The sequence below is a fragment of the Gasterosteus aculeatus genome, unplaced genomic scaffold (assembly GCF_964276395.1).
Source record: "Gasterosteus aculeatus unplaced genomic scaffold, fGasAcu3.hap1.1 HAP1_SCAFFOLD_24, whole genome shotgun sequence".
Classification (NCBI taxonomy): Eukaryota; Metazoa; Chordata; class Actinopteri; order Perciformes; family Gasterosteidae; genus Gasterosteus; species Gasterosteus aculeatus.
Window position 1 is genome coordinate 258,878 of NW_027554883.1, and position 22,271 is coordinate 281,148.

Genomic DNA, 22,271 nt, shown 5'->3' on the forward strand with positions numbered 1-22,271 from the left:
ATTTATCTAAATCATTCCAAGATTTCAACATGACCATAAGCGGCCATTTTTAAATCCCCTGCCCACATTGGAGTTCAATGAGCATTGGTGGTTCAATGGTAGAATTCTCGCTTCCCATGCGAGAGATCTGGGTCCGATTCCCCGCCAGTGCAGTAGAATTCTGCCCAAAGAATGACATTTAGAATATTTTATTTAGATCATTCCAAAATGTCAACATGACCATGGGTGGCCATTTTTAAATCCCCTGCCCACAACATTGTTTTATGAGCATTAGTGGTTCAATGGTAGAATTCTCGCTTCCCATGCGAGAGATCTGGGTCCGATTCCCAGCCAGTGCAGTAGAATTCTGCCTGAAAAATGACATTTAGAATATTTTATTTAGATCATTCCAAAATGTCAACATGACCATGGGTGGCCATTTTTAAATCCCCTGCCCACAACATTGTTTTATGAGCATTGGTGGTTCAATGGTAGAATTCTCGCTTCCCATGCGAGAGATCTGGGTCCGATTCCCAGCCACTGCAGTAGAATTCTGCCCAAAAAATGACATTTAGAATATTGTAATTAAATCATTCCAAAATTTCAACTTGACCATAAGCGGCCATTTTTAAATCCCCTTCCCACATTGGAGTTCTATGAGCATTGGTGGTTCAATGGTAGAATTCTCGCTTGCCATGCGAGAGATCTGGGTCCGATTCCCAGCCAGTGCAGTAGAATTATGCCTGAAAAATGACATTTAGAATATTGTAATTAAATCATTCCAAAATTTCAACTTGACCATAAGCGGCCATTTTTAACTCCCCTTCCCACATTGGAGGTCTATGAGCATTGGTGGTTCAATGGTAGAATTCTCGCTTGCCATGCGAGAGATCTGGGTCCGATTCCCAGCCAGTGCAGTAGAATTCTGCCTGAAAAATGACATTTAGAATATTGTAATTAAATCATTCCAAAATTTCAACATGACCATAGGCGGCCATTTTTAAATCCCCTGCCCACAACATTGTTTTATGAGCATTGGTGGTTCAATGGTAGAATTCTCCCTTGCCATGCGAGAGATCTGGGACCGATTCCCAGCCAGTGCAGTAGAATTCTGCCTGAAAAATGACATTTAGAATAATGTATCTAAATCATTCCAAGATTTCAACATGACCATAAGCGGCCATTTTTAAATCCCCTGCCCACATTGGAGTTCAATGAGCATTGGTGGTTCAATGGTAGAATTCTCGCTTCCCATGCGAGAGATCTGGGTCCGATTCTCAGCCAGTGCAGTAGAATTCTGCCCAAAGAATGACATTTAGAATATATTATTTAGATCATTCCAAAATGTCAACATGACCATGGGTAGCCATTTTTAAATCCCCTGCCCACAACATTGTTTTATGAGCATTGGTGGTTCAATGGTAGAATTCTCGCTTCCCATGCGAGAGATCTGGGTCCGATTCTCAGCCAGTGCAGTAGAATTCTGCCCAAAGAATGACATTTAGAATATATTATTTAGATCATTCCAAAATGTCAACATGACCATGGGTAGCCATTTTTAAATCCCCTGCCCACAACATTGTTTTATGAGCATTGGTGGTTCAATGGTAGAATTCTCGCTTCCCATGCGAGAGATCTGGGTCCGATTCCCAGCCAGTGCAGTAGAATTCTGCCTGAAAAATGACATTTAGAATATTTTATTTAGATCATTCCAAAATGTCAACATGATCATGGGTGGCCATTTTTAAATCCCCTGCCCACAACATTGTTTTATGAGCATTGGTGGTTCAATGGTAGAATTCTCGCTTGCCATGCGAGAGATCTGGGACCTATTCCCACCCAGTGCAGTAGAATTCTGCCTGAAAAATGACATTTAGAATATTGTAATTAAATCATTCCAAAATTTCAACATGACCATAGGCGGCCATTTTCAAATCCCCTGCCCACATTGGAGATCTATGAGCATTGGTGGTTCAATGGTAGAATTCTCGCTTGCCATGCGAGAGATCTGGGTCCGATTCCCAGCCAGTGCAATAGAATTCTGCCTGAAAAATGACATTTAGAATATTTTATTTAGATCATTCCAAAATGTACACATGACCATGGGTGGCCATTTTTAAATCCCCTGCCCACAACATTGTTTCATGAGCATTGGTGGTTCAATGGTAGAATTCTCCCTTGCCATGCGAGAGATCTGGGTCCGATTCCCAGCCAGTGCAGTAGAATTCTGCCTGAAAAATGACATTTAGAATAATTTATCTAAATCATTCCAAGATTTCAACATGACCATAAGCGGCCATTTTTAAATCCCCTGCCCACATTGGAGTTCAATGAGCATTGTTGGTTCAATGGTAGAATTCTCGCTTCCCATGCGAGAGATCTGGGTCCGATTCCCAGCCAGTGCAGTAGAATTCTGCCCGAAGAATGACATTTAGAATATTTTATTTAGATCATTCCAAAATGTCAACATGACCATGGGTGGCCATTTTTAAATCCCCTGCCCACAACATTGTTTTATGAGCATTGGTGGTTCAATGGTAGAATTCTCGCTTCCCATGCGAGAGATCTGGGTCCGATTCCCAGCCAGTGCAGTAGAATTCTGCCTGAAAAATGACATTGAGAATATTTTATTTAGATCATTCCAAAATGTCAACATGACCATGGGTGGCCATTTTTAAATCCCCTGCCCACAACATTGTTTTATGAGCATTGGTGGTTCAATGGTAGAATTCTCGCTTCCCATGCGAGAGATCTGGGTCCGATTCCCAGCCAGTGCAGTAGAATTCTGCCCAAAAAATGACATTTAGAATATTGTAATTAAATCATTCCAAAATTTCAACTTGACCATAAGCGGCCATTTTTAAATCCCCTTCCCACATTGGAGTTCTATGAGCATTGGTGGTTCAATGGTAGAATTCTCGCTTGCCATGCGAGAGATCTGGGACCTATTCCCACCCAGTGCAGTAGAATTCTGCCTGAAAAATGACATTTAGAATATTGTAATTAAATCATTCCTAAATTTCAACTTGACCATAAGCGGCCATTTTGAAATCCCCTTCCCACATTGGAGTTCTATGAGCATTGGTGGTTCAATGGTAGAATTCTCGCTTGCCATGCGAGAGATCTGGGACCTATTCCCACCCAGTGCAGTAGAATTCTGCCTGAAAAATGACATTTAGAATATTGTAATTAAATCATTCCTAAATTTCAACTTGACCATAAGCGGCCATTTTTAAATCCCCTGCCCACATTGGAGTTCAATGAGCATTGGTGGTTCAATGGTAGAATTCTCGCTTCCCATGCGAGAGATCTGGGTCCGATTCCCAGCCAGTGCAGTAGAATTCTGCCCAAAGAATGACATTTAGAATATTTTATTTAGATCATTCCAAAATGTCAACATGACCATAGGTGGCCATTTTTAAATCCCCTGCCTACAATATTGTTGTAGGAGCATTGGTGGTTCAATGGTAGAATTCTCTCTTGCAATGCGAGAGATCTGGGTCCGATTCCCAGCCAGTGCAGTAGAATTCTGCCCAAAGAATGACATTTAGAATATTTTATTTAGATCATTCCAAAATGTCAACATGACCATAGGTGGCCATTTTTAAATCCCCTGCCTACAATTTTGTTGTATGGGCATTGGTGGTTCAATGGTAGAATTCTCGCTTGCCATGCGAGAGATCTGGGTCCGATTCCCAGCCAGTGCAGTAGAATTCTGCCTGAAAAATGACATTTACAATATTGTAATTAAATCATTCCAAAATTTCAACTCTACCATAAGCGGCCATTTTTAACTCCCCTTCCCACATTGGAGTTCTATGAGCATTGGTGATTCAATGGTAGAATTCTCTCTTGCAATGCGAGAGATCTGGGTCCGATTCCCAGCCAGTGCAGTAGAATTCTGCCCAAAGAATGACATTTAGAATATTTTATTTAGATCATTCCAAAATGTCAACATGACCATAGGTGGCCATTTTTAAATCCCCTGCCTACAATTTTGTTGTATGGGCATTGGTGGTTCAATGGTAGAATTCTCGCTTGCCATGCGAGAGATCTGGGTCCGATTCCCAGCCAGTGCAGTAGAATTCTGCCCAAAGAATGACATTTAGAATATTTTATTTAGATCATTCCAAAATGTCAACATGACCATAGGTGGCCATTTTCAAATCCCCTGCCCAGATTGGAAATCTATGAGCGTTGGTGGTTCAATGGTAGAATTCATGCTTCCCATGCGAGAGATCTGTGTCCGATTCCCAGCCAGTGCAGTAGAATTCTGTCTGAAAAATGACATTTAGAATAATGTAATTAAATCATTCCTAAATTTCAACTTGACCATAAGCGGCCATTTTTAAATCCCCTGCCCACATTGGAGTTCTATGAGCATTGGTGGTTCAATGGTAGAATTCTCGCTTGCCATGCGAGAGATCTGGGTCCGATTCCCAGCCAGTGCAGTAGAATTCTGCCTGAAAAATGACATTTAGAATAATGTATCTAAATCATTCCAAGATTTCAACATGACCATAAGCGGCCATTTTTAAATCCCCTGCCCACATTGGAGTTCTATGAGCATTGGTGGTTCAATGGTAGAATTCTCGCTTGCCATGCGAGAGATCTGGGTCCGATTCCCAGCCAGTGCAGTAGAATTCTGCCTGAAAAATGACATTTACAATAATGTATCTAAATCATTCCAAGATTTCAACATGACCATAAGCGGCCATTTTTAAATCCCCTGCCCACATTGGAGTTCTATGAGCATTGGTGGTTCAATGGTAGAATTCTCGCTTGCCATGCGAGAGATCTGGGTCCGATTCCCAGCCAGTGCAGTAGAATTCTGCCTGAAAAATGACATTTAGAATAATGTATCTAAATCATTCCAAGATTTCAACACGACCATAAGCGGCCATTTTTAAATCCCCTGCCCACATTGGAGTTCAATGAGCATTGGTGGTTCAATGGTAGAATTCTCGCTTCCCATGCGAGAGATCTGGGTCCGATTCCCAGCCAGTGCAGTAGAATTCTGCCCAAAGAATGACATTTAGAATATTTTATTTAGATCATTCCAAAATGTCAACATGACCATAGGTGGCCATTTTTAAATCCCCTGCCTACAATATTGTTGTATGAGCATTGGTGGTTCAATGGTAGAATTCTCTCTTGCAATGCGAGAGATCTGGGTCCGATTCCCAGCCAGTGCAGTAGAATTCTGCCCAAAGAATCACATTTAGAATATTTTATTTAGATCATTCCAAAATGTCAACATGACCATAGGTGGCCATTTTTAAATCCCCTGCCTACAATATTGTTGTATGAGCATTGGTGGTTCAATGGTAGAATTCTCTCTTGCAATGCGAGAGATCTGGGTCCGATTCCCAGCCAGTGCAGTAGAATTCTGCCTGAAAAATGACATTTAGAATATTGTAATTAAATCATTCCAAAATTTCAACTTGACCATAAGCGGCCATTTTTAAATCCCCTTCCCACATTGGAGTTCTATGAGCATTGGTGGTTCAATGGTAGAATTCTCGCTTGCCATGCGAGAGATCTGGGACCTATTCCCACCCAGTGCAGTAGAATTCTGCGTGAAAAATGACATTTAGAATATTGTAATTAAATCATTCCAAAATTTCAACATGACCTTAGGCGGCCATTTTCAAATCCCCTGCCCACATTGGAGATCTATGAGCATTGGTGGTTCAATGGTAGAATTCATGCTTCCCATGCGAGAGATCTGTGTCCGATTATCAGCCAGTGCAGTAGAATTCTGTCTGAAAAATGACGTTTAGAATAATGTAATTAAATCATTCCTAAATTTCAACTTGACCATAAGCGGCCATTTTGAAATCCCCTGCCCACATTGGAGTTCTATGAGCATTGGTGGTTCAATGGTAGAATTCTCGCTTGCCATGCGAGAGATCTGGGTCTGATTCCCAGCCAGTGCAGTAGAATTCTGCCCAAAGAATGACATTTAGAATATTTTATTTAGATCATTCCAAAATGTCAACATGACCATAGGTGGCCATTTTTGAATCCCCTGCCTACAATATTGTTGTATGAGCATTGGTGGTTCAATGGTAGAATTCTCTCTTGCAATGCGATAGATCTGGGTCCGATTCCCAGCCAGTGCAGTAGAATTCTGCCCAAAGAATGACATTTAGAATATTTTATTTAGATCATTCCAAAATGTCAACATGACCATAGGTGGCCATTTTTAAATCCCCTGCCTACAATATTGTTGTATGAGCATTGGTGGTTCAATGGTAGAATTCTCGCTTGCCATGCGAGAGATCTGGGTCCGATTCCCAGCCAGTGCAGTAGAATTCTGCCTGAAAAATGACATTTAGAATATTTTATTTAGATCATTCCAAAATGTCAACATGACCATGGGTGGCCATTTTTAAATCCCCTGCCCACAACATTGTTTTATGAGCATTGGTGGTTCAATGGTAGAATTCTCGCTTCCCATGCGAGAGATCTGGGTCCGATTCCCAGCCAGTGCAGTAGAATTCTGCCTGAAAAATGATATTTAGAATATTTTATTTAGATCATTCCAAAATGTCAACATGACCATGGGTGGCCATTTTTAAATCCCCTGCCCACAACATTGTTTTATGAGCATTGGTGGTTCAATGGTAGAATTCTCGCTTCCCATGCGAGAGATCTGGGTCCGATTCCCAGCCAGTGCAGTAGAATTCTGCCCAAAAAATGACATTTAGAATATTGTAATTAAATCATTCCAAAATTTGAACTTGACCATAAGCGGCCATTTTTAAATCCCCTTCCCACATTGGAGTTCTATGAGCATTGGTGGTTCAATGGTAGAATTCTCGCTTGCCATGCGAGAGATCTGGGACCTATTCCCACCCAGTGCAGTAGAATTCTGCGTGAAAAATGACATTTAGAATATTGTAATTAAATCATTCCAAAATTTCAACATGACCTTAGGCGGCCATTTTCAAATCCCCTGCCCACATTGGAGATCTATGAGCATTGGTGGTTCAATGGTAGAATTCATGCTTCCCGTGCGAGAGATCTGTGTCCGATTATCAGCCAGTGCAGTAGAATTCTGTCTGAAAAATGACATTTAGAATAATGTAATTAAATCATTCCTAAATTTCAACTTGACCATAAGCGGCCATTTTGAAATCCCCTGCCCACATTGGAGTTCTATGAGCATTGGTGGTTCAATGGTAGAATTCTCGCTTGCCATGCGAGAGATCTGGGTCTGATTCCCAGCCAGTGCAGTAGAATTCTGCCCAAAGAATGACATTTAGAATATTTTATTTAGATCATTCCAAAATGTCAACATGACCATAGGTGGCCATTTTTAAATCCCCTGCCTACAATATTGTTGTATGAGCATTGGTGGTTCAATGGTAGAATTCTCTCTTGCAATGCGAGAGATCTGGGTCCGATTCCCAGCCAGTGCAGTAGAATTCTGCCCAAAGAATGACATTTAGAATATTTTATTTAGATCATTCCAAAATGTCAACATGACCATAGGTGGCCATTTTTAAATCCCCTGCCTACAATATTGTTGTATGAGCATTGGTGGTTCAATGTTAGAATTCTCCCTTGCCATGCGAGAGATCTGGGTCCGATTCCCAGCAAGTGCAGTAGAATTCTGCCCGAAAAATGACATTTAGAATAATTTATCTAAATCATTCCAAGATTTCAACATGACCATAAGCGGCCATTTTTAAATCCCCTGCCCACATTGGAGTTCAATGAGCATTGGTGGTTCAATGGTAGAATTCTCGCTTCCCATGCGAGAGATCTGGGTCCGATTCCCCGCCAGTGCAGTAGAATTCTGCCCAAAGAATGACATTTAGAATATTTTATTTAGATCATTCCAAAATGTCAACATGACCATGGGTGGCCATTTTTAAATCCCCTGCCCACAACATTGTTTTATGAGCATTAGTGGTTCAATGGTAGAATTCTCGCTTCCCATGCGAGAGATCTGGGTCCGATTCCCAGCCAGTGCAGTAGAATTCTGCCTGAAAAATGACATTTAGAATATTTTATTTAGATCATTCCAAAATGTCAACATGACCATGGGTGGCCATTTTTAAATCCCCTGCCCACAACATTGTTTTATGAGCATTGGTGGTTCAATGGTAGAATTCTCGCTTCCCATGCGAGAGATCTGGGTCCGATTCCCAGCCACTGCAGTAGAATTCTGCCCAAAAAATGACATTTAGAATATTGTAATTAAATCATTCCAAAATTTCAACTTGACCATAAGCGGCCATTTTTAAATCCCCTTCCCACATTGGAGTTCTATGAGCATTGGTGGTTCAATGGTAGAATTCTCGCTTGCCATGCGAGAGATCTGGGTCCGATTCCCAGCCAGTGCAGTAGAATTATGCCTGAAAAATGACATTTAGAATATTGTAATTAAATCATTCCAAAATTTCAACTTGACCATAAGCGGCCATTTTTAACTCCCCTTCCCACATTGGAGGTCTATGAGCATTGGTGGTTCAATGGTAGAATTCTCGCTTGCCATGCGAGAGATCTGGGTCCGATTCCCAGCCAGTGCAGTAGAATTCTGCCTGAAAAATGACATTTAGAATATTGTAATTAAATCATTCCAAAATTTCAACATGACCATAGGCGGCCATTTTTAAATCCCCTGCCCACAACATTGTTTTATGAGCATTGGTGGTTCAATGGTAGAATTCTCCCTTGCCATGCGAGAGATCTGGGACCGATTCCCAGCCAGTGCAGTAGAATTCTGCCTGAAAAATGACATTTAGAATAATGTATCTAAATCATTCCAAGATTTCAACATGACCATAAGCGGCCATTTTTAAATCCCCTGCCCACATTGGAGTTCAATGAGCATTGGTGGTTCAATGGTAGAATTCTCGCTTCCCATGCGAGAGATCTGGGTCCGATTCTCAGCCAGTGCAGTAGAATTCTGCCCAAAGAATGACATTTAGAATATATTATTTAGATCATTCCAAAATGTCAACATGACCATGGGTAGCCATTTTTAAATCCCCTGCCCACAACATTGTTTTATGAGCATTGGTGGTTCAATGGTAGAATTCTCGCTTCCCATGCGAGAGATCTGGGTCCGATTCTCAGCCAGTGCAGTAGAATTCTGCCCAAAGAATGACATTTAGAATATATTATTTAGATCATTCCAAAATGTCAACATGACCATGGGTAGCCATTTTTAAATCCCCTGCCCACAACATTGTTTTATGAGCATTGGTGGTTCAATGGTAGAATTCTCGCTTCCCATGCGAGAGATCTGGGTCCGATTCCCAGCCAGTGCAGTAGAATTCTGCCTGAAAAATGACATTTAGAATATTTTATTTAGATCATTCCAAAATGTCAACATGATCATGGGTGGCCATTTTTAAATCCCCTGCCCACAACATTGTTTTATGAGCATTGGTGGTTCAATGGTAGAATTCTCGCTTGCCATGCGAGAGATCTGGGACCTATTCCCACCCAGTGCAGTAGAATTCTGCCTGAAAAATGACATTTAGAATATTGTAATTAAATCATTCCAAAATTTCAACATGACCATAGGCGGCCATTTTCAAATCCCCTGCCCACATTGGAGATCTATGAGCATTGGTGGTTCAATGGTAGAATTCTCGCTTGCCATGCGAGAGATCTGGGTCCGATTCCCAGCCAGTGCAATAGAATTCTGCCTGAAAAATGACATTTAGAATATTTTATTTAGATCATTCCAAAATGTACACATGACCATGGGTGGCCATTTTTAAATCCCCTGCCCACAACATTGTTTCATGAGCATTGGTGGTTCAATGGTAGAATTCTCCCTTGCCATGCGAGAGATCTGGGTCCGATTCCCAGCCAGTGCAGTAGAATTCTGCCTGAAAAATGACATTTAGAATAATTTATCTAAATCATTCCAAGATTTCAACATGACCATAAGCGGCCATTTTTAAATCCCCTGCCCACATTGGAGTTCAATGAGCATTGTTGGTTCAATGGTAGAATTCTCGCTTCCCATGCGAGAGATCTGGGTCCGATTCCCAGCCAGTGCAGTAGAATTCTGCCCGAAGAATGACATTTAGAATATTTTATTTAGATCATTCCAAAATGTCAACATGACCATGGGTGGCCATTTTTAAATCCCCTGCCCACAACATTGTTTTATGAGCATTGGTGGTTCAATGGTAGAATTCTCGCTTCCCATGCGAGAGATCTGGGTCCGATTCCCAGCCAGTGCAGTAGAATTCTGCCTGAAAAATGACATTGAGAATATTTTATTTAGATCATTCCAAAATGTCAACATGACCATGGGTGGCCATTTTTAAATCCCCTGCCCACAACATTGTTTTATGAGCATTGGTGGTTCAATGGTAGAATTCTCGCTTCCCATGCGAGAGATCTGGGTCCGATTCCCAGCCAGTGCAGTAGAATTCTGCCCAAAAAATGACATTTAGAATATTGTAATTAAATCATTCCAAAATTTCAACTTGACCATAAGCGGCCATTTTTAAATCCCCTTCCCACATTGGAGTTCTATGAGCATTGGTGGTTCAATGGTAGAATTCTCGCTTGCCATGCGAGAGATCTGGGACCTATTCCCACCCAGTGCAGTAGAATTCTGCCTGAAAAATGACATTTAGAATATTGTAATTAAATCATTCCTAAATTTCAACTTGACCATAAGCGGCCATTTTGAAATCCCCTTCCCACATTGGAGTTCTATGAGCATTGGTGGTTCAATGGTAGAATTCTCGCTTGCCATGCGAGAGATCTGGGACCTATTCCCACCCAGTGCAGTAGAATTCTGCCTGAAAAATGACATTTAGAATATTGTAATTAAATCATTCCTAAATTTCAACTTGACCATAAGCGGCCATTTTGAAATCCCCTGCCCACATTGGAGTTCTATGAGCATTGATGGTTCAATGGTAGAATTCTCGCTTGCCATGCGAGAGATCTGGGTCCGATTCCCAGCCAGTGCAGTAGAATTCTGCCTGAAAAATTACATCTAGAATATTTTATTTAGATCATTCCAAAATGTCAACATGACCATGGGTGGCCATTTTTAAATCCCCTGCCCACAACATTGTTTTATGAGCATTGGTGGTTCAATGGTAGAATTCTCGCTTCCCATGCGAGAGATCTGGGTCCGATTCCCAGCCAGTGCAGTAGAATTCTGCCCAAAAAATGACATTTAGAATAATGTAATTAAATCATTCCTAAATTTCAACTTGACCATAAGCGGCCATTTTGAAATCCCCTGCCCACATTGGAGTTCTATGATCATTGATGGTTCAATGGTAGAATTCTCGCTTGACATGCGAGAGATCTGTGTCCGATTCCCAGCCGGTGCAGTAGAATTCTGCCCAAAGAATGACATATAGAATATTTTATTTAGATCATTCCAAAATATCAACATATCCATAGGTGGCCATTTTTAAATCCCCTGCCTACAATATTGTTGTATGAGCATTGGTGGTTCAATGGTAGAATTCTCGCTTGCCATGCGAGAGATCTGGGTCCGATTCCCAGCCAGTGCAGTAGAATTCTGCCCAAAGAATGACATTTAGAATATTTTATTTAGATCATTCCAAAATGTCAACATGACCATAGGTGGCCATTTTTAAATCCCCTGCCTACAATATTGTTGTATGAGCATTGGTGGTTCAATGGTAGAATTCTCTCTTGCAATGCGAGAGATCTGGGTCCGATTCCCAGCCAGTGCAGTAGAATTCTGCCTGAAAAATGACATTTAGAATATTGTAATTAAATCATTCCAAAATTTCAACATGACCATAAGCGGCCATTTTTAAATCCCCTTCCCACATCGGAGTTCTATGAGCATTGTTGGTTCAATGGTAGAATTCTCGCTTGCCATGCGAGAGATCTGGGTCCGATTCCCAGCCAGTGCAGTAGAATTCTGCCTGAAAAATGACATTTAGAAATTTTTATATAGATCATTCCAAAATGTCAACATGACCATAGGTGGCCATTTTCAAATCCCCTGCCCAGATTGGAAATCTATGAGCGTTGGTGGTTCAATGGTAGAATTCATGCTTCCCATGCGAGAGATCTGTGTCCGATTCCCAGCCAGTGCAGTAGAATTCTGTCTGAAAAATGACATTTAGAATAATGTAATTAAATCATTCCTGAATTTCAACTTGACCATAAGCGGCCATTTTTAAATCCCCTGCCCACATTGGAGTTCTATGAGCATTGGTGGTTCAATGGTAGAATTCTCGCTTGCCATGCGAGAGATCTGGGTCCGATTCCCAGCCAGTGCAGTAGAATTCTGCCTGAAAAATGACATTTAGAATAATGTATCTAAATCATTCCAAGATTTCAACATGACCATAAGTGGCCATTTTTAAATCCCCTGCCCACATTGGAGTTCTATGAGCATTGGTGGTTCAATGGTAGAATTCTCGCTTGCCATGCGAGAGATCTGGGTCCGATTCCCAGCCAGTGCAGTAGAATTCTGCCTGAAAAATGACATTTACAATATTGTAATTAAATCATTCCAAAATTTCAACTTGACCATAAGCGGCCATTTTTAAATCCCCTTCCCACATTGGAGTTCTATGAGCATTGGTGGTTCAATGGTAGAATTCTCGCTTGCCATGCGAGAGATCTGGGTCTGATTCCCAGCCAGTGCAGTAGAATTCTGCCTGAAAAATGACATTTAGAATATTTTATTTAGATCATTCCAAAATGTCAACATGACCATGGGTGGCCATTTTTAAATCCCCTGCCCACAACATTGTTTTATGAGCATTGGTGGTTCAATGGTAGAATTCTCCCTTGCCATGCGAGAGATCTGGGACGGATTCCCAGCCAGTGCAGTAGAATTCTGCCTGAAAAATGACATTTAGAATAATTTATCTAAATCATTCCAAGATTTCAACATGACCATAAGCGGCCATTTTTAAATCCCCTGCCCACATTGGAGTTCAATGAGCATTGGTGGTTCAATGGTAGAATTCTCGCTTGCCATGCGAGAGATCTGGGTCCGATTCCCAGCCAGTGCAGTAGAATTCTGCCCAAAGAATGACATTTAGAATATTTTATTTAGCTCATTCCAAAATGTCAACATGACCATGGGTGGCCATTTTTATATCCCCTGCCCACAACATTGTTTTATGAGCATTGGTGGTTCAATGGTAGAATTCTCGCTTCCCATGCGAGAGATCTGGGTCCGATTCCCAGCCAGTGCAGTAGAATTCTGCCTGAAAAATGACATTTAGAATATTTTATTTAGATCATTCCAAAATGTCAACATGACCATGGGTGGCCATTTTTAAATCCCCTGCCCACAACATTGTTTTATGAGCATTGGTGGTTCAATGGTAGAATTCTCGCTTGCCATGCGAGAGATCTGGGACCTATTCCCACCCAGTGCAGTAGAATTCTGCCTGAAAAATGACATTTAGAATATTGTAATTAAATCATTCCAAAATTTCAACTTGACCATAAGCGGCCATTTTCAAATCCCCTGCCCACATTGGAGTTCTATGAGCATTGATGGTTCAATGGTAGAATTCTAGCTTGCCATGCGAGAGATCTGGGTCCGATTCCCAGCCAGTGCAGTAGAATTCTGCCTGAAAAATGACATTTAGAATATTTTATTTAGATCATTCCAAAATGTCAACATGACCATGGGTGGCCATTTTTAAATCCCCTGCCCACAACATTGTTTTATGAGCATTGGTGGTTCAATGGTAGAATTCTCGCTTCCCATGCGAGAGATCTGGGTCCGATTCTCAGCCAGTGCAGTAGAATTCTGCCCAAAGAATGACATTTAGAATATATTATTTAGATCATTCCAAAATGTCAACATGACCATGGGTAGCCATTTTTAAATCCCCTGCCCACAACATTGTTTTATGAGCATTGGTGGTTCAATGGTAGAATTCTCGCTTCCCATGCGAGAGATCTGGGTCCGATTCCCAGCCAGTGCAGTAGAATTCTGCCTGAAAAATGACATTTAGAATATTTTATTTAGATCATTCCAAAATGTCAACATGATCATGGGTGGCCATTTTTAAATCCCCTGCCCACAACATTGTTTTATGAGCATTGGTGGTTCAATGGTAGAATTCTCGCTTGCCATGCGAGAGATCTGGGACCTATTCCCACCCAGTGCAGTAGAATTCTGCCTGAAAAATGACATTTAGAATATTGTAATTAAATCATTCCAAAATTTCAACATGACCATAGGCGGCCATTTTCAAATCCCCTGCCCACATTGGAGATCTATGAGCATTGGTGGTTCAATGGTAGAATTCTCGCTTGCCATGCGAGAGATCTGGGTCCGATTCCCAGCCAGTGCAATAGAATTCTGCCTGAAAAATGACATTTAGAATATTTTATTTAGATCATTCCAAAATGTACACATGACCATGGGTGGCCATTTTTAAATCCCCTGCCCACAACATTGTTTTATGAGCATTGGTGGTTCAATGGTAGAATTCTCCCTTGCCATGCGAGAGATCTGGGTCCGATTCCCAGCCAGTGCAGTAGAATTCTGCCTGAAAAATGACATTTAGAATAATTTATCTAAATCATTCCAAGATTTCAACATGACCATAAGCGGCCATTTTTAAATCCCCTGCCCACATTGGAGTTCAATGAGCATTGGTGGTTCAATGGTAGAATTCTCGCTTCCCATGCGAGAGATCTGGGTCCGATTCCCAGCCAGTGCAGTAGAATTCTGCCCAAAGAATGACATTTAGAATATTTTATTTAGATCATTCCAAAATGTCAACATGACCATGGGTGGCCATTTTTAAATCCCCTGCCCACAACATTGTTTTATGAGCATTGGTGGTTCAATGGTAGAATTCTCGCTTCCCATGCGAGAGATCTGGGTCCGATTCCCAGCCAGTGCAGTAGAATTCTGCCTGAAAAATGACATTGAGAATATTTTATTTAGATCATTCCAAAATGTCAACATGACCATGGGTGGCCATTTTTAAATCCCCTGCCCAAAACATTGTTTTATGAGCATTGGTGGTTCAATGGTAGAATTCTCGCTTCCCATGCGAGAGATCTGGGTCCGATTCCCAGCCAGTGCAGTAGAATTCTGCCCAAAAAATGACATTTAGAATATTGTAATTAAATCATTCCAAAATTTCAACTTGACCATAAGCGGCCATTTTTAAATCCCCTTCCCACATTGGTGTTCTATGAGCATTGGTGGTTCAATGGTAGAATTCTCGCTTGCCATGCGAGAGATCTGGGACCTATTCCCACCCAGTGCAGTAGAATTCTGCCTGAAAAATGACATTTAGAATATTGTAATTAAATCATTCCTAAATTTCAACTTGACCATAAGCGGCCATTTTGAAATCCCCTTCCCACATTGGAGTTCTATGAGCATTGGTGGTTCAATGGTAGAATTCTCGCTTGCCATGCGAGAGATCTGGGACCTATTCCCACCCAGTGCAGTAGAATTCTGCCTGAAAAATGACATTTAGAATATTGTAATTAAATCATTCCTAAATTTCAACTTGACCATAAGCGGCCATTTTGAAATCCCCTGCCCACATTGGAGTTCTATGAGCAGTGATGGTTCAATGGTAGAATTCTCGCTTGCCATGCGAGAGATCTGGGTCCGATTCCCAGCCAGTGCAGTAGAATTCTGCCTGAAAAATTACATTTAGAATATTTTATTTAGATCATTCCAAAATGTCAACATGACCATGGGTGGCCATTTTTAAATCCCCTGCCCACAACATTGTTTTATGAGCATTGGTGGTTCAATGGTAGAATTCTCGCTTCCCATGCGAGAGATCTGGGTCCGATTCCCAGCCAGTGCAGTAGAATTCTGCCCAAAAAATGACATTTAGAATAATGTAATTAAATCATTCCTAAATTTCAACTTGACCATAAGCGGCCATTTTGAAATCCCCTGCCCACATTGGAGTTCTATGATCATTGATGGTTCAATGGTAGAATTCTCGCTTGACATGCGAGAGATCTGTGTCCGATTCCCAGCCGGTGCAGTAGAATTCTGCCCAAAGAATGACATATAGAATATTTTATTTAGATCATTCCAAAATATCAACATATCCATAGGTGGCCATTTTTAAATCCCCTGCCTACAATATTGTTGTATGAGCATTGGTGGTTCAATGGTAGAATTCTCGCTTGCCATGCGAGAGATCTGGGTCCGATTCCCAGCCAGTGCAGTAGAATTCTGCCCAAAGAATGACATTTAGAATATTTTATTTAGATCATTCCAAAATGTCAACATGACCATAGGTGGCCATTTTTAAATCCCCTGCCTACAATATTGTTGTATGAGCATTGGTGGTTCAATGGTAGAATTCTCTCTTGCAATGCGAGAGATCTGGGTCCGATTCCCAGCCAGTGCAGTAGAATTCTGCCTGAAAAATGACATTTAGAATATTGTAATTAAATCATTCCAAAATTTCAACATGACCATAGGCGGCCATTTTTAAATCCCCTTCCCACATCGGAGTTCTATGAGCATTGTTGGTTCAATGGTAGAATTCTCGCTTGCCATGCGAGAGATCTGGGTCCGATTCCCAGCCAGTGCAGTAGAATTCTGCCTGAAAAATGACATTTAGAAATTTTTATATAGATCATTCCAAAATGTCAACATGACCATAGGTGGCCATTTTCAAATCCCCTGCCCAGATTGGAAATCTATGAGCGTTGGTGGTTCAATGGTAGAATTCATGCTTCCCATGCGAGAGATCTGTGTCCGATTCCCAGCCAGTGCAGTAGAATTCTGTCTGAAAAATGACATTTAGAATAATGTAATTAAATCATTCCTAAATTTCAACTTGACCATAAGCGGCCATTTTTAAATCCCCTGCCCACATTGGAGTTCTATGAGCATTGGTGGTTCAATGGTAGAATTCTCGCTTGCCATGCGAGAGATCTGGGTCCGATTCCCAGCCAGTGCAGTAGAATTCTGCCTGAAAAATGACATTTAGAATAATGTATCTAAATCATTCCAAGATTTCAACATGACCATAAGCGGCCATTTTTAAATCCCCTGCCCACATTGGAGTTCTATGAGCATTGGTGGTTCAATGGTAGAATTCTCGCTTGCCATGCGAGAGATCTGGGTCCGATTCCCAGCCAGTGCAGTAGAATTCTGCCTGAAAAATGACATTTACAATATTGTAATTAAATCATTCCAAAATTTCAACTTGACCATAAGCGGCCATTTTTAAATCCCCTTCCCACATTGGAGTTCTATGAGCATTGGTGGTTCAATGGTAGAATTCTCGCTTGCCATGCGAGAGATCTGGGTCTGATTCCCAGCCAGTGCAGTAGAATTCTGCCTGAAAAATGACATTTAGAATATTTTATTTAGATCATTCCAAAATGTCAACATGACCATGGGTGGCCATTTTTAAATCCCCTGCCCACAACATTGTTTTATGAGCATTGGTGGTTCAATGGTAGAATTCTCCCTTGCCATGCGAGAGATCTGGGACGGATTCCCAGCCAGTGCAGTAGAATTCTGCCTGAAAAATGACATTTAGAATAATTTATCTAAATCATTCCAAGATTTCAACATGACCATAAGCGGCCATTTTTAAATCCCCTGCCCACATTGGAGTTCAATGAGCATTGGTGGTTCAATGGTAGAATTCTCGCTTGCCATGCGAGAGATCTGGGTCCGATTCCCAGCCAGTGCAGTAGAATTCTGCCCAAAGAATGACATTTAGAATATTTTATTTAGCTCATTCCAAAATGTCAACATGACCATGGGTGGCCATTTTTATATCCCCTGCCCACAACATTGTTTTATGAGCATTGGTGGTTCAATGGTAGAATTCTCGCTTCCCATGCGAGAGATCTGGGTCCGATTCCCAGCCAGTGCAGTAGAATTCTGCCTGAAAAATGACATTTAGAATATTTTATTTAGATCATTCCAAAATGTCAACATGACCATGGGTGGCCATTTTTAAATCCCCTGCCCACAACATTGTTTTATGAGCATTGGTGGTTCAATGGTAGAATTCTCGCTTGCCATGCGAGAGATCTGGGACCTATTCCCACCCAGTGCAGTAGAATTCTGCCTGAAAAATGACATTTAGAATATTGTAATTAAATCATTCCAAAATTTCAACTTGACCATAAGCGGCCATTTTCAAATCCCCTGCCCACATTGGAGTTCTATGAGCATTGATGGTTCAATGGTAGAATTCTCGCTTGCCATGCGAGAGATCTGGGTCCTATTCCCACCCAGTGCAGTAGAATTCTCCCTGAAAAATGACATTTAGAATATTGTAATTAAATCATTCCAAAATTTCAACATGACCATAGGCGGCCATTTTCAAATCCCCTGCCCACATTGGAGATCTATGAGCATTGGTGGTTCAATGGTAGAATTCATGCTTCCCATGCGAGAGATCTGTGTCCGATTCCCAGCCAGTGCAGTAGAATTTTGCCTGAAAAATGACATTTAGAATATTGTAATTAAATCATTCCAAAATTTCAACTTGACCATAAGCGGCCATTTTTAAATCCCCTTCCCACATTGGGGTTCTTTGAGCATTGGTGGTTCAATGGTAGAATTCTCGCTTGCCATGCGAGAGATCTGGGACCTATTCCCACCCAGTGCAGTAGAATTCTCCCTGAAAAATGACATTTAGAATATTGTAATTAAATCATTCCAAAATTTCAACATGACCATAGGCGGCCATTTTCAAATCTCCTGCCCACATTGGAGATCTATGAGCATTGGTGGTTCAATGGTAGAATTCATGCTTCCCTTGCGAGAGATCTGTGTCCGATTCCCAGCCAGTGCAGTAGAATTTTGCCTGAAAAATGACATTTAGAATATTGTAATTAAATCATTCCAAAATTTCAACTTGACCATAAGCGGCCATTTTTAAATCCCCTGCCCACATTGGAGTTCTATGAGCATTGGTGGTTCAATGGTAGAATTCTCGCTTCCCATGCGAGAGATCTGGGTCTGATTCCCAGCCAGTGCAGTAGAATTCTGCCTGAAAAATGACATTTAGAATAATGTATCTAAATCATTCCAAGATTTCAACATGACCATAAGCGGCCATTTTTAAATCCCCTGCCCACATTGGAGTTCAATGAGCATTGGTGGTTCAATGGTAGAATTCTCGCTTCCCATGCGAGAGATCTGGGTCCGATTCCCAGCCAGTGCAGTAGAATTCTGCCCAAAGAATGACATTTAGAATATATTATTTAGATCATTCCAAAATGTCAACATGACCATGGGTGGCCATTTTTAAATCCCCTGCCCACAAAATTGTTTTATGAGCATTGGTGGTTCAATGGTAGAATTCTCGCTTCCCATGCGAGAGATCTGGGTCCGATTCCCAGCCAGTGCAGTAGAATTCTGCCTGAAAAATGACATTTAGAATATTTTATTTAGATCATTCCAAAATGTCAACATGATCATGGGTGGCCATTTTTAAATCCCCTGCCCACAACATTGTTTTATGAGCATTGGTGGTTCAATGGTAGAATTCTCGCTTCCCATGCGAGAGATCTGGGTCCGATTCCCAGCCAGTGCAGTAGAATTCTGCCCAAAAAATGACACTTAGAATATTGTAATTAAATCATTCCAAAGTTTCAACTTGACCATAAGCGGCCATTTTTAAATCCCCTTCACACATTGGGGTTCTATGAGCATTGGTGGTTCAATGGTAGAATTCTCGCTTGCCATGCGAGAGATCTGGGACCTATTCCCAGCCAGTGCAGTAGAATTCTGTCTGAAAAATGACATTTAGAATATTGTAATTAAATCATTCCTAAATTTCAACTTGACCATAAGCGGCCATTTTAAAATCCCCTGCCCACATTGGAGTTCTATGAGCATTGATGGTTCAATGGTAGAATTCTCGCTTGCCATGCGAGAGATCTGGGTCCGATTCCCAGCCAGTGCAGTAGAATTCTGCCTGAAAAATGACATTTAGAATATTTTATTTAGATCATTCCAAAATGTCAACATGACCATGGGTGGCCATTTTTAAATCCCCTGCCCACAACATTGTTTTATGAGCATTGGTGGTTCAATGGTAGAATTCTCCCTTGCCATGCGAGAGATCTGGGTCCGATTCCCAGCCAGTGCAGTAGAATTCTGTCTGAAAAATGACATTTAGAATAATTTATCTAAATCATTCCAAGATTTCAACATGACCATAAGCGGCCATTTTTAAATCCCCTGCCCACATTGGAGTTCAATGAGCATTGGTGGTTCAATGGTAGAATTCTCGCTTCCCATGCGAGAGATCTGGGTCCGATTCCCAGCCAGTGCAGTAGAATTCTGCCCAAAGAATGACATTTAGAATATTTTATTTAGATCATTCCAAAATGTCAACATGACCATGGGTGGCCATTTTTAAATCCCCTGCCCACAACATTGTTTTATGAGCATTGGTGGTTCAATGGTAGAATTCTCGCTTCCCATGCGAGAGATCTGGGTCCGATTCCCAGCCAGTGCAGTAGAATTCTGCCTGAAAAATGACATTGAGAATATTTTATTTAGATCATTCCAAAATGTCAACATGACCATGGGTGGCCATTTTTAAATCCCCTGCCCACAACATTGTTTTATGAGCATTGGTGGTTCAATGGTAGAATTCTCGCTTCCCATGCGAGAGATCTGGGTCCGATTCCCAGCCAGTGCAGTAGAATTCTGCCCAAAAAATGACATTTAGAATATTGTAATTAAATCATTCCAAAATTTCAACTTGACCATAAGCGGCCATTTTTAAATCCCCTTCCCACATTGGAGTTCTATGAGCATTGGTGGTTCAATGGTAGAATTCTCGCTTGCCATGCGAGAGATCTGGGACCTATTCCCACCCAGTGCAGTAGAATTCTGCCTTAAAAATGACATTTAGAATATTGTAATTAAATCATTCCTAAATTTCAACTTGACCATAAGCGGCCATTTTGAAATCCCCTTCCCACATTGGAGTTCTATGAGCATTGGTGGTTCAATGGTAGAATTCTCGCTTGCCATGCGAGAGATCTGGGACCTATTCCCACCCAGTGCAGTAGAATTCTGCCTGAAAAATGACATTTAGAATATTGTAATTAAATCATTCCTAAATTTCAACTTGACCATAAGCGGCCATTTTGAAATCCCCTGCCCACATTGGAGTTCTATGAGCATTGATGGTTCAATGGTAGAATTCTCGCTTGCCATGCGAGAGATCTGGGTCCGATTCCCAGCCAGTGCAGTAGAATTCTGCCTGAAAAATGACATTTAGAATATTTTATTTAGATCATTCCAAAATGTCAACATGACCATGGGTGGCCATTTTTAAATCCCCTGCCCACAACATTGTTTTATGAGCATTGGTGGTTCAATGGTAGAATTCTCGCTTCCCATGCGAGAGATCTGGGTCCGATTCCCAGCCAGTGCAGTAGAATTCTGCCCAAAAAATGACATTTAGAATAATGTAATTAAATCATTCCTAAATTTCAACTTGACCATAAGCGGCCATTTTGAAATCCCCTGCCCACATTGGAGTTCTATGATCATTGATGGTTCAATGGTAGAATTCTCGCTTGACATGCGAGAGATCTGTGTCCGATTCCCAGCCGGTGCAGTAGAATTCTGCCCAAAGAATGACATTTAGAATATTTTATTTAGATCATTCCAAAATATCAACATATCCATAGGTGGCCATTTTTAAATCCCCTGCCTACAATATTGTTGTATGAGCATTGGTGGTTCAATGGTAGAATTCTCGCTTGCCATGCGAGAGATCTGGGTCCGATTCCCAGCCAGTGCAGTAGAATTCTGCCCAAAGAATGACATTTAGAATATTTTATTTAGATCATTCCAAAATGTCAACATGACCATAGGTGGCCATTTTTAAATCCCCTGCCTACAATATTGTTGTATGAGCATTGGTGGTTCAATGGTAGAATTCTCTCTTGCAATGCGAGAGATCTGGGTCCGATTCCCAGCCAGTGCAGTAGAATTCTGCCTGAAAAATGACATTTAGAATATTGTAATTAAATCATTCCAAAATTTCAACATGACCATAAGCGGCCATTTTTAAATCCCCTTCCCACATCGGAGTTCTATGAGCATTGTTGGTTCAATGGTAGAATTCTCGCTTGCCATGCGAGAGATCTGGGTCCGATTCCCAGCCAGTGCAGTAGAATTCTGCCTGAAAAATGACATTTAGAAATTTTTATATAGATCATTCCAAAATGTCAACATGACCATAGGTGGCCATTTTCAAATCCCCTGCCCAGATTGGAAATCTATGAGCGTTGGTGGTTCAATGGTAGAATTCATGATTCCCATGCGAGAGATCTGTGTCCGA

General features: G+C 41.1%; 68 non-coding genes across 68 annotated transcripts; all 68 read left to right on the forward strand.

Annotated features, from left to right (window-relative positions):
- The first annotated feature begins 81 nt into the window (after positions 1-81).
- trnag-ccc (transfer RNA glycine (anticodon CCC)) lies at positions 82-152 on the forward strand. Its single transcript has one exon. It is a non-coding gene; the product is annotated as a tRNA-Gly (tRNA).
- Positions 153-267: 115 nt separating this feature from the next.
- trnag-ccc (transfer RNA glycine (anticodon CCC)) lies at positions 268-338 on the forward strand. Its single transcript has one exon. It is a non-coding gene; the product is annotated as a tRNA-Gly (tRNA).
- Positions 339-453: 115 nt separating this feature from the next.
- Positions 454-524, forward strand: trnag-ccc (transfer RNA glycine (anticodon CCC)). The gene has a single exon. It is a non-coding gene; the product is annotated as a tRNA-Gly (tRNA).
- A 115-nt stretch (positions 525-639) lies between these two features.
- trnag-gcc (transfer RNA glycine (anticodon GCC)) lies at positions 640-710 on the forward strand. Its single transcript has one exon. It is a non-coding gene; the product is annotated as a tRNA-Gly (tRNA).
- A 115-nt stretch (positions 711-825) lies between these two features.
- trnag-gcc (transfer RNA glycine (anticodon GCC)) lies at positions 826-896 on the forward strand. The gene has a single exon. It is a non-coding gene; the product is annotated as a tRNA-Gly (tRNA).
- Positions 897-1,197: 301 nt separating this feature from the next.
- trnag-ccc (transfer RNA glycine (anticodon CCC)) lies at positions 1,198-1,268 on the forward strand. The gene has a single exon. It is a non-coding gene; the product is annotated as a tRNA-Gly (tRNA).
- A 115-nt stretch (positions 1,269-1,383) lies between these two features.
- On the forward strand, positions 1,384-1,454 carry trnag-ccc (transfer RNA glycine (anticodon CCC)). Its single transcript has one exon. It is a non-coding gene; the product is annotated as a tRNA-Gly (tRNA).
- Positions 1,455-1,569: 115 nt separating this feature from the next.
- Positions 1,570-1,640, forward strand: trnag-ccc (transfer RNA glycine (anticodon CCC)). Its single transcript has one exon. It is a non-coding gene; the product is annotated as a tRNA-Gly (tRNA).
- A 301-nt stretch (positions 1,641-1,941) lies between these two features.
- trnag-gcc (transfer RNA glycine (anticodon GCC)) lies at positions 1,942-2,012 on the forward strand. The gene has a single exon. It is a non-coding gene; the product is annotated as a tRNA-Gly (tRNA).
- A 301-nt stretch (positions 2,013-2,313) lies between these two features.
- On the forward strand, positions 2,314-2,384 carry trnag-ccc (transfer RNA glycine (anticodon CCC)). Its single transcript has one exon. It is a non-coding gene; the product is annotated as a tRNA-Gly (tRNA).
- Positions 2,385-2,499: 115 nt separating this feature from the next.
- trnag-ccc (transfer RNA glycine (anticodon CCC)) lies at positions 2,500-2,570 on the forward strand. Its single transcript has one exon. It is a non-coding gene; the product is annotated as a tRNA-Gly (tRNA).
- A 115-nt stretch (positions 2,571-2,685) lies between these two features.
- trnag-ccc (transfer RNA glycine (anticodon CCC)) lies at positions 2,686-2,756 on the forward strand. The gene has a single exon. It is a non-coding gene; the product is annotated as a tRNA-Gly (tRNA).
- A 487-nt stretch (positions 2,757-3,243) lies between these two features.
- On the forward strand, positions 3,244-3,314 carry trnag-ccc (transfer RNA glycine (anticodon CCC)). Its single transcript has one exon. It is a non-coding gene; the product is annotated as a tRNA-Gly (tRNA).
- A 115-nt stretch (positions 3,315-3,429) lies between these two features.
- Positions 3,430-3,500, forward strand: trnac-gca (transfer RNA cysteine (anticodon GCA)). The gene has a single exon. It is a non-coding gene; the product is annotated as a tRNA-Cys (tRNA).
- A 115-nt stretch (positions 3,501-3,615) lies between these two features.
- Positions 3,616-3,686, forward strand: trnag-gcc (transfer RNA glycine (anticodon GCC)). The gene has a single exon. It is a non-coding gene; the product is annotated as a tRNA-Gly (tRNA).
- Positions 3,687-3,987: 301 nt separating this feature from the next.
- trnag-gcc (transfer RNA glycine (anticodon GCC)) lies at positions 3,988-4,058 on the forward strand. Its single transcript has one exon. It is a non-coding gene; the product is annotated as a tRNA-Gly (tRNA).
- A 301-nt stretch (positions 4,059-4,359) lies between these two features.
- Positions 4,360-4,430, forward strand: trnag-gcc (transfer RNA glycine (anticodon GCC)). The gene has a single exon. It is a non-coding gene; the product is annotated as a tRNA-Gly (tRNA).
- A 115-nt stretch (positions 4,431-4,545) lies between these two features.
- trnag-gcc (transfer RNA glycine (anticodon GCC)) lies at positions 4,546-4,616 on the forward strand. The gene has a single exon. It is a non-coding gene; the product is annotated as a tRNA-Gly (tRNA).
- Positions 4,617-4,731: 115 nt separating this feature from the next.
- trnag-gcc (transfer RNA glycine (anticodon GCC)) lies at positions 4,732-4,802 on the forward strand. Its single transcript has one exon. It is a non-coding gene; the product is annotated as a tRNA-Gly (tRNA).
- A 115-nt stretch (positions 4,803-4,917) lies between these two features.
- On the forward strand, positions 4,918-4,988 carry trnag-ccc (transfer RNA glycine (anticodon CCC)). Its single transcript has one exon. It is a non-coding gene; the product is annotated as a tRNA-Gly (tRNA).
- Positions 4,989-5,103: 115 nt separating this feature from the next.
- Positions 5,104-5,174, forward strand: trnac-gca (transfer RNA cysteine (anticodon GCA)). Its single transcript has one exon. It is a non-coding gene; the product is annotated as a tRNA-Cys (tRNA).
- A 115-nt stretch (positions 5,175-5,289) lies between these two features.
- On the forward strand, positions 5,290-5,360 carry trnac-gca (transfer RNA cysteine (anticodon GCA)). Its single transcript has one exon. It is a non-coding gene; the product is annotated as a tRNA-Cys (tRNA).
- Positions 5,361-6,219: 859 nt separating this feature from the next.
- On the forward strand, positions 6,220-6,290 carry trnag-gcc (transfer RNA glycine (anticodon GCC)). Its single transcript has one exon. It is a non-coding gene; the product is annotated as a tRNA-Gly (tRNA).
- Positions 6,291-6,405: 115 nt separating this feature from the next.
- trnag-ccc (transfer RNA glycine (anticodon CCC)) lies at positions 6,406-6,476 on the forward strand. Its single transcript has one exon. It is a non-coding gene; the product is annotated as a tRNA-Gly (tRNA).
- A 115-nt stretch (positions 6,477-6,591) lies between these two features.
- Positions 6,592-6,662, forward strand: trnag-ccc (transfer RNA glycine (anticodon CCC)). Its single transcript has one exon. It is a non-coding gene; the product is annotated as a tRNA-Gly (tRNA).
- A 673-nt stretch (positions 6,663-7,335) lies between these two features.
- trnac-gca (transfer RNA cysteine (anticodon GCA)) lies at positions 7,336-7,406 on the forward strand. The gene has a single exon. It is a non-coding gene; the product is annotated as a tRNA-Cys (tRNA).
- A 301-nt stretch (positions 7,407-7,707) lies between these two features.
- On the forward strand, positions 7,708-7,778 carry trnag-ccc (transfer RNA glycine (anticodon CCC)). Its single transcript has one exon. It is a non-coding gene; the product is annotated as a tRNA-Gly (tRNA).
- A 115-nt stretch (positions 7,779-7,893) lies between these two features.
- trnag-ccc (transfer RNA glycine (anticodon CCC)) lies at positions 7,894-7,964 on the forward strand. Its single transcript has one exon. It is a non-coding gene; the product is annotated as a tRNA-Gly (tRNA).
- A 115-nt stretch (positions 7,965-8,079) lies between these two features.
- On the forward strand, positions 8,080-8,150 carry trnag-ccc (transfer RNA glycine (anticodon CCC)). The gene has a single exon. It is a non-coding gene; the product is annotated as a tRNA-Gly (tRNA).
- A 115-nt stretch (positions 8,151-8,265) lies between these two features.
- Positions 8,266-8,336, forward strand: trnag-gcc (transfer RNA glycine (anticodon GCC)). Its single transcript has one exon. It is a non-coding gene; the product is annotated as a tRNA-Gly (tRNA).
- A 115-nt stretch (positions 8,337-8,451) lies between these two features.
- trnag-gcc (transfer RNA glycine (anticodon GCC)) lies at positions 8,452-8,522 on the forward strand. The gene has a single exon. It is a non-coding gene; the product is annotated as a tRNA-Gly (tRNA).
- Positions 8,523-8,823: 301 nt separating this feature from the next.
- On the forward strand, positions 8,824-8,894 carry trnag-ccc (transfer RNA glycine (anticodon CCC)). Its single transcript has one exon. It is a non-coding gene; the product is annotated as a tRNA-Gly (tRNA).
- A 115-nt stretch (positions 8,895-9,009) lies between these two features.
- Positions 9,010-9,080, forward strand: trnag-ccc (transfer RNA glycine (anticodon CCC)). Its single transcript has one exon. It is a non-coding gene; the product is annotated as a tRNA-Gly (tRNA).
- A 115-nt stretch (positions 9,081-9,195) lies between these two features.
- On the forward strand, positions 9,196-9,266 carry trnag-ccc (transfer RNA glycine (anticodon CCC)). Its single transcript has one exon. It is a non-coding gene; the product is annotated as a tRNA-Gly (tRNA).
- A 301-nt stretch (positions 9,267-9,567) lies between these two features.
- Positions 9,568-9,638, forward strand: trnag-gcc (transfer RNA glycine (anticodon GCC)). The gene has a single exon. It is a non-coding gene; the product is annotated as a tRNA-Gly (tRNA).
- A 301-nt stretch (positions 9,639-9,939) lies between these two features.
- trnag-ccc (transfer RNA glycine (anticodon CCC)) lies at positions 9,940-10,010 on the forward strand. Its single transcript has one exon. It is a non-coding gene; the product is annotated as a tRNA-Gly (tRNA).
- Positions 10,011-10,125: 115 nt separating this feature from the next.
- trnag-ccc (transfer RNA glycine (anticodon CCC)) lies at positions 10,126-10,196 on the forward strand. The gene has a single exon. It is a non-coding gene; the product is annotated as a tRNA-Gly (tRNA).
- A 115-nt stretch (positions 10,197-10,311) lies between these two features.
- On the forward strand, positions 10,312-10,382 carry trnag-ccc (transfer RNA glycine (anticodon CCC)). Its single transcript has one exon. It is a non-coding gene; the product is annotated as a tRNA-Gly (tRNA).
- Positions 10,383-11,055: 673 nt separating this feature from the next.
- trnag-ccc (transfer RNA glycine (anticodon CCC)) lies at positions 11,056-11,126 on the forward strand. The gene has a single exon. It is a non-coding gene; the product is annotated as a tRNA-Gly (tRNA).
- A 301-nt stretch (positions 11,127-11,427) lies between these two features.
- Positions 11,428-11,498, forward strand: trnag-gcc (transfer RNA glycine (anticodon GCC)). The gene has a single exon. It is a non-coding gene; the product is annotated as a tRNA-Gly (tRNA).
- A 115-nt stretch (positions 11,499-11,613) lies between these two features.
- On the forward strand, positions 11,614-11,684 carry trnac-gca (transfer RNA cysteine (anticodon GCA)). The gene has a single exon. It is a non-coding gene; the product is annotated as a tRNA-Cys (tRNA).
- A 487-nt stretch (positions 11,685-12,171) lies between these two features.
- trnag-gcc (transfer RNA glycine (anticodon GCC)) lies at positions 12,172-12,242 on the forward strand. Its single transcript has one exon. It is a non-coding gene; the product is annotated as a tRNA-Gly (tRNA).
- A 115-nt stretch (positions 12,243-12,357) lies between these two features.
- trnag-gcc (transfer RNA glycine (anticodon GCC)) lies at positions 12,358-12,428 on the forward strand. The gene has a single exon. It is a non-coding gene; the product is annotated as a tRNA-Gly (tRNA).
- A 487-nt stretch (positions 12,429-12,915) lies between these two features.
- On the forward strand, positions 12,916-12,986 carry trnag-gcc (transfer RNA glycine (anticodon GCC)). The gene has a single exon. It is a non-coding gene; the product is annotated as a tRNA-Gly (tRNA).
- Positions 12,987-13,101: 115 nt separating this feature from the next.
- On the forward strand, positions 13,102-13,172 carry trnag-ccc (transfer RNA glycine (anticodon CCC)). Its single transcript has one exon. It is a non-coding gene; the product is annotated as a tRNA-Gly (tRNA).
- A 487-nt stretch (positions 13,173-13,659) lies between these two features.
- Positions 13,660-13,730, forward strand: trnag-ccc (transfer RNA glycine (anticodon CCC)). The gene has a single exon. It is a non-coding gene; the product is annotated as a tRNA-Gly (tRNA).
- A 115-nt stretch (positions 13,731-13,845) lies between these two features.
- trnag-ccc (transfer RNA glycine (anticodon CCC)) lies at positions 13,846-13,916 on the forward strand. The gene has a single exon. It is a non-coding gene; the product is annotated as a tRNA-Gly (tRNA).
- A 301-nt stretch (positions 13,917-14,217) lies between these two features.
- On the forward strand, positions 14,218-14,288 carry trnag-gcc (transfer RNA glycine (anticodon GCC)). The gene has a single exon. It is a non-coding gene; the product is annotated as a tRNA-Gly (tRNA).
- Positions 14,289-14,589: 301 nt separating this feature from the next.
- trnag-ccc (transfer RNA glycine (anticodon CCC)) lies at positions 14,590-14,660 on the forward strand. The gene has a single exon. It is a non-coding gene; the product is annotated as a tRNA-Gly (tRNA).
- Positions 14,661-14,775: 115 nt separating this feature from the next.
- On the forward strand, positions 14,776-14,846 carry trnag-ccc (transfer RNA glycine (anticodon CCC)). Its single transcript has one exon. It is a non-coding gene; the product is annotated as a tRNA-Gly (tRNA).
- Positions 14,847-14,961: 115 nt separating this feature from the next.
- Positions 14,962-15,032, forward strand: trnag-ccc (transfer RNA glycine (anticodon CCC)). The gene has a single exon. It is a non-coding gene; the product is annotated as a tRNA-Gly (tRNA).
- A 673-nt stretch (positions 15,033-15,705) lies between these two features.
- Positions 15,706-15,776, forward strand: trnag-ccc (transfer RNA glycine (anticodon CCC)). The gene has a single exon. It is a non-coding gene; the product is annotated as a tRNA-Gly (tRNA).
- Positions 15,777-16,077: 301 nt separating this feature from the next.
- Positions 16,078-16,148, forward strand: trnag-gcc (transfer RNA glycine (anticodon GCC)). Its single transcript has one exon. It is a non-coding gene; the product is annotated as a tRNA-Gly (tRNA).
- A 115-nt stretch (positions 16,149-16,263) lies between these two features.
- trnac-gca (transfer RNA cysteine (anticodon GCA)) lies at positions 16,264-16,334 on the forward strand. Its single transcript has one exon. It is a non-coding gene; the product is annotated as a tRNA-Cys (tRNA).
- A 487-nt stretch (positions 16,335-16,821) lies between these two features.
- trnag-gcc (transfer RNA glycine (anticodon GCC)) lies at positions 16,822-16,892 on the forward strand. Its single transcript has one exon. It is a non-coding gene; the product is annotated as a tRNA-Gly (tRNA).
- A 115-nt stretch (positions 16,893-17,007) lies between these two features.
- Positions 17,008-17,078, forward strand: trnag-gcc (transfer RNA glycine (anticodon GCC)). Its single transcript has one exon. It is a non-coding gene; the product is annotated as a tRNA-Gly (tRNA).
- Positions 17,079-17,565: 487 nt separating this feature from the next.
- On the forward strand, positions 17,566-17,636 carry trnag-gcc (transfer RNA glycine (anticodon GCC)). Its single transcript has one exon. It is a non-coding gene; the product is annotated as a tRNA-Gly (tRNA).
- A 115-nt stretch (positions 17,637-17,751) lies between these two features.
- On the forward strand, positions 17,752-17,822 carry trnag-ccc (transfer RNA glycine (anticodon CCC)). The gene has a single exon. It is a non-coding gene; the product is annotated as a tRNA-Gly (tRNA).
- A 1,045-nt stretch (positions 17,823-18,867) lies between these two features.
- trnag-ccc (transfer RNA glycine (anticodon CCC)) lies at positions 18,868-18,938 on the forward strand. The gene has a single exon. It is a non-coding gene; the product is annotated as a tRNA-Gly (tRNA).
- Positions 18,939-19,053: 115 nt separating this feature from the next.
- trnag-ccc (transfer RNA glycine (anticodon CCC)) lies at positions 19,054-19,124 on the forward strand. The gene has a single exon. It is a non-coding gene; the product is annotated as a tRNA-Gly (tRNA).
- A 115-nt stretch (positions 19,125-19,239) lies between these two features.
- Positions 19,240-19,310, forward strand: trnag-ccc (transfer RNA glycine (anticodon CCC)). The gene has a single exon. It is a non-coding gene; the product is annotated as a tRNA-Gly (tRNA).
- A 115-nt stretch (positions 19,311-19,425) lies between these two features.
- trnag-ccc (transfer RNA glycine (anticodon CCC)) lies at positions 19,426-19,496 on the forward strand. The gene has a single exon. It is a non-coding gene; the product is annotated as a tRNA-Gly (tRNA).
- A 673-nt stretch (positions 19,497-20,169) lies between these two features.
- On the forward strand, positions 20,170-20,240 carry trnag-ccc (transfer RNA glycine (anticodon CCC)). The gene has a single exon. It is a non-coding gene; the product is annotated as a tRNA-Gly (tRNA).
- A 115-nt stretch (positions 20,241-20,355) lies between these two features.
- On the forward strand, positions 20,356-20,426 carry trnag-ccc (transfer RNA glycine (anticodon CCC)). The gene has a single exon. It is a non-coding gene; the product is annotated as a tRNA-Gly (tRNA).
- A 115-nt stretch (positions 20,427-20,541) lies between these two features.
- On the forward strand, positions 20,542-20,612 carry trnag-ccc (transfer RNA glycine (anticodon CCC)). Its single transcript has one exon. It is a non-coding gene; the product is annotated as a tRNA-Gly (tRNA).
- Positions 20,613-21,285: 673 nt separating this feature from the next.
- On the forward strand, positions 21,286-21,356 carry trnag-ccc (transfer RNA glycine (anticodon CCC)). The gene has a single exon. It is a non-coding gene; the product is annotated as a tRNA-Gly (tRNA).
- Positions 21,357-21,657: 301 nt separating this feature from the next.
- trnag-gcc (transfer RNA glycine (anticodon GCC)) lies at positions 21,658-21,728 on the forward strand. The gene has a single exon. It is a non-coding gene; the product is annotated as a tRNA-Gly (tRNA).
- Positions 21,729-21,843: 115 nt separating this feature from the next.
- trnac-gca (transfer RNA cysteine (anticodon GCA)) lies at positions 21,844-21,914 on the forward strand. The gene has a single exon. It is a non-coding gene; the product is annotated as a tRNA-Cys (tRNA).
- Positions 21,915-22,271: the final 357 nt, after the last annotated feature.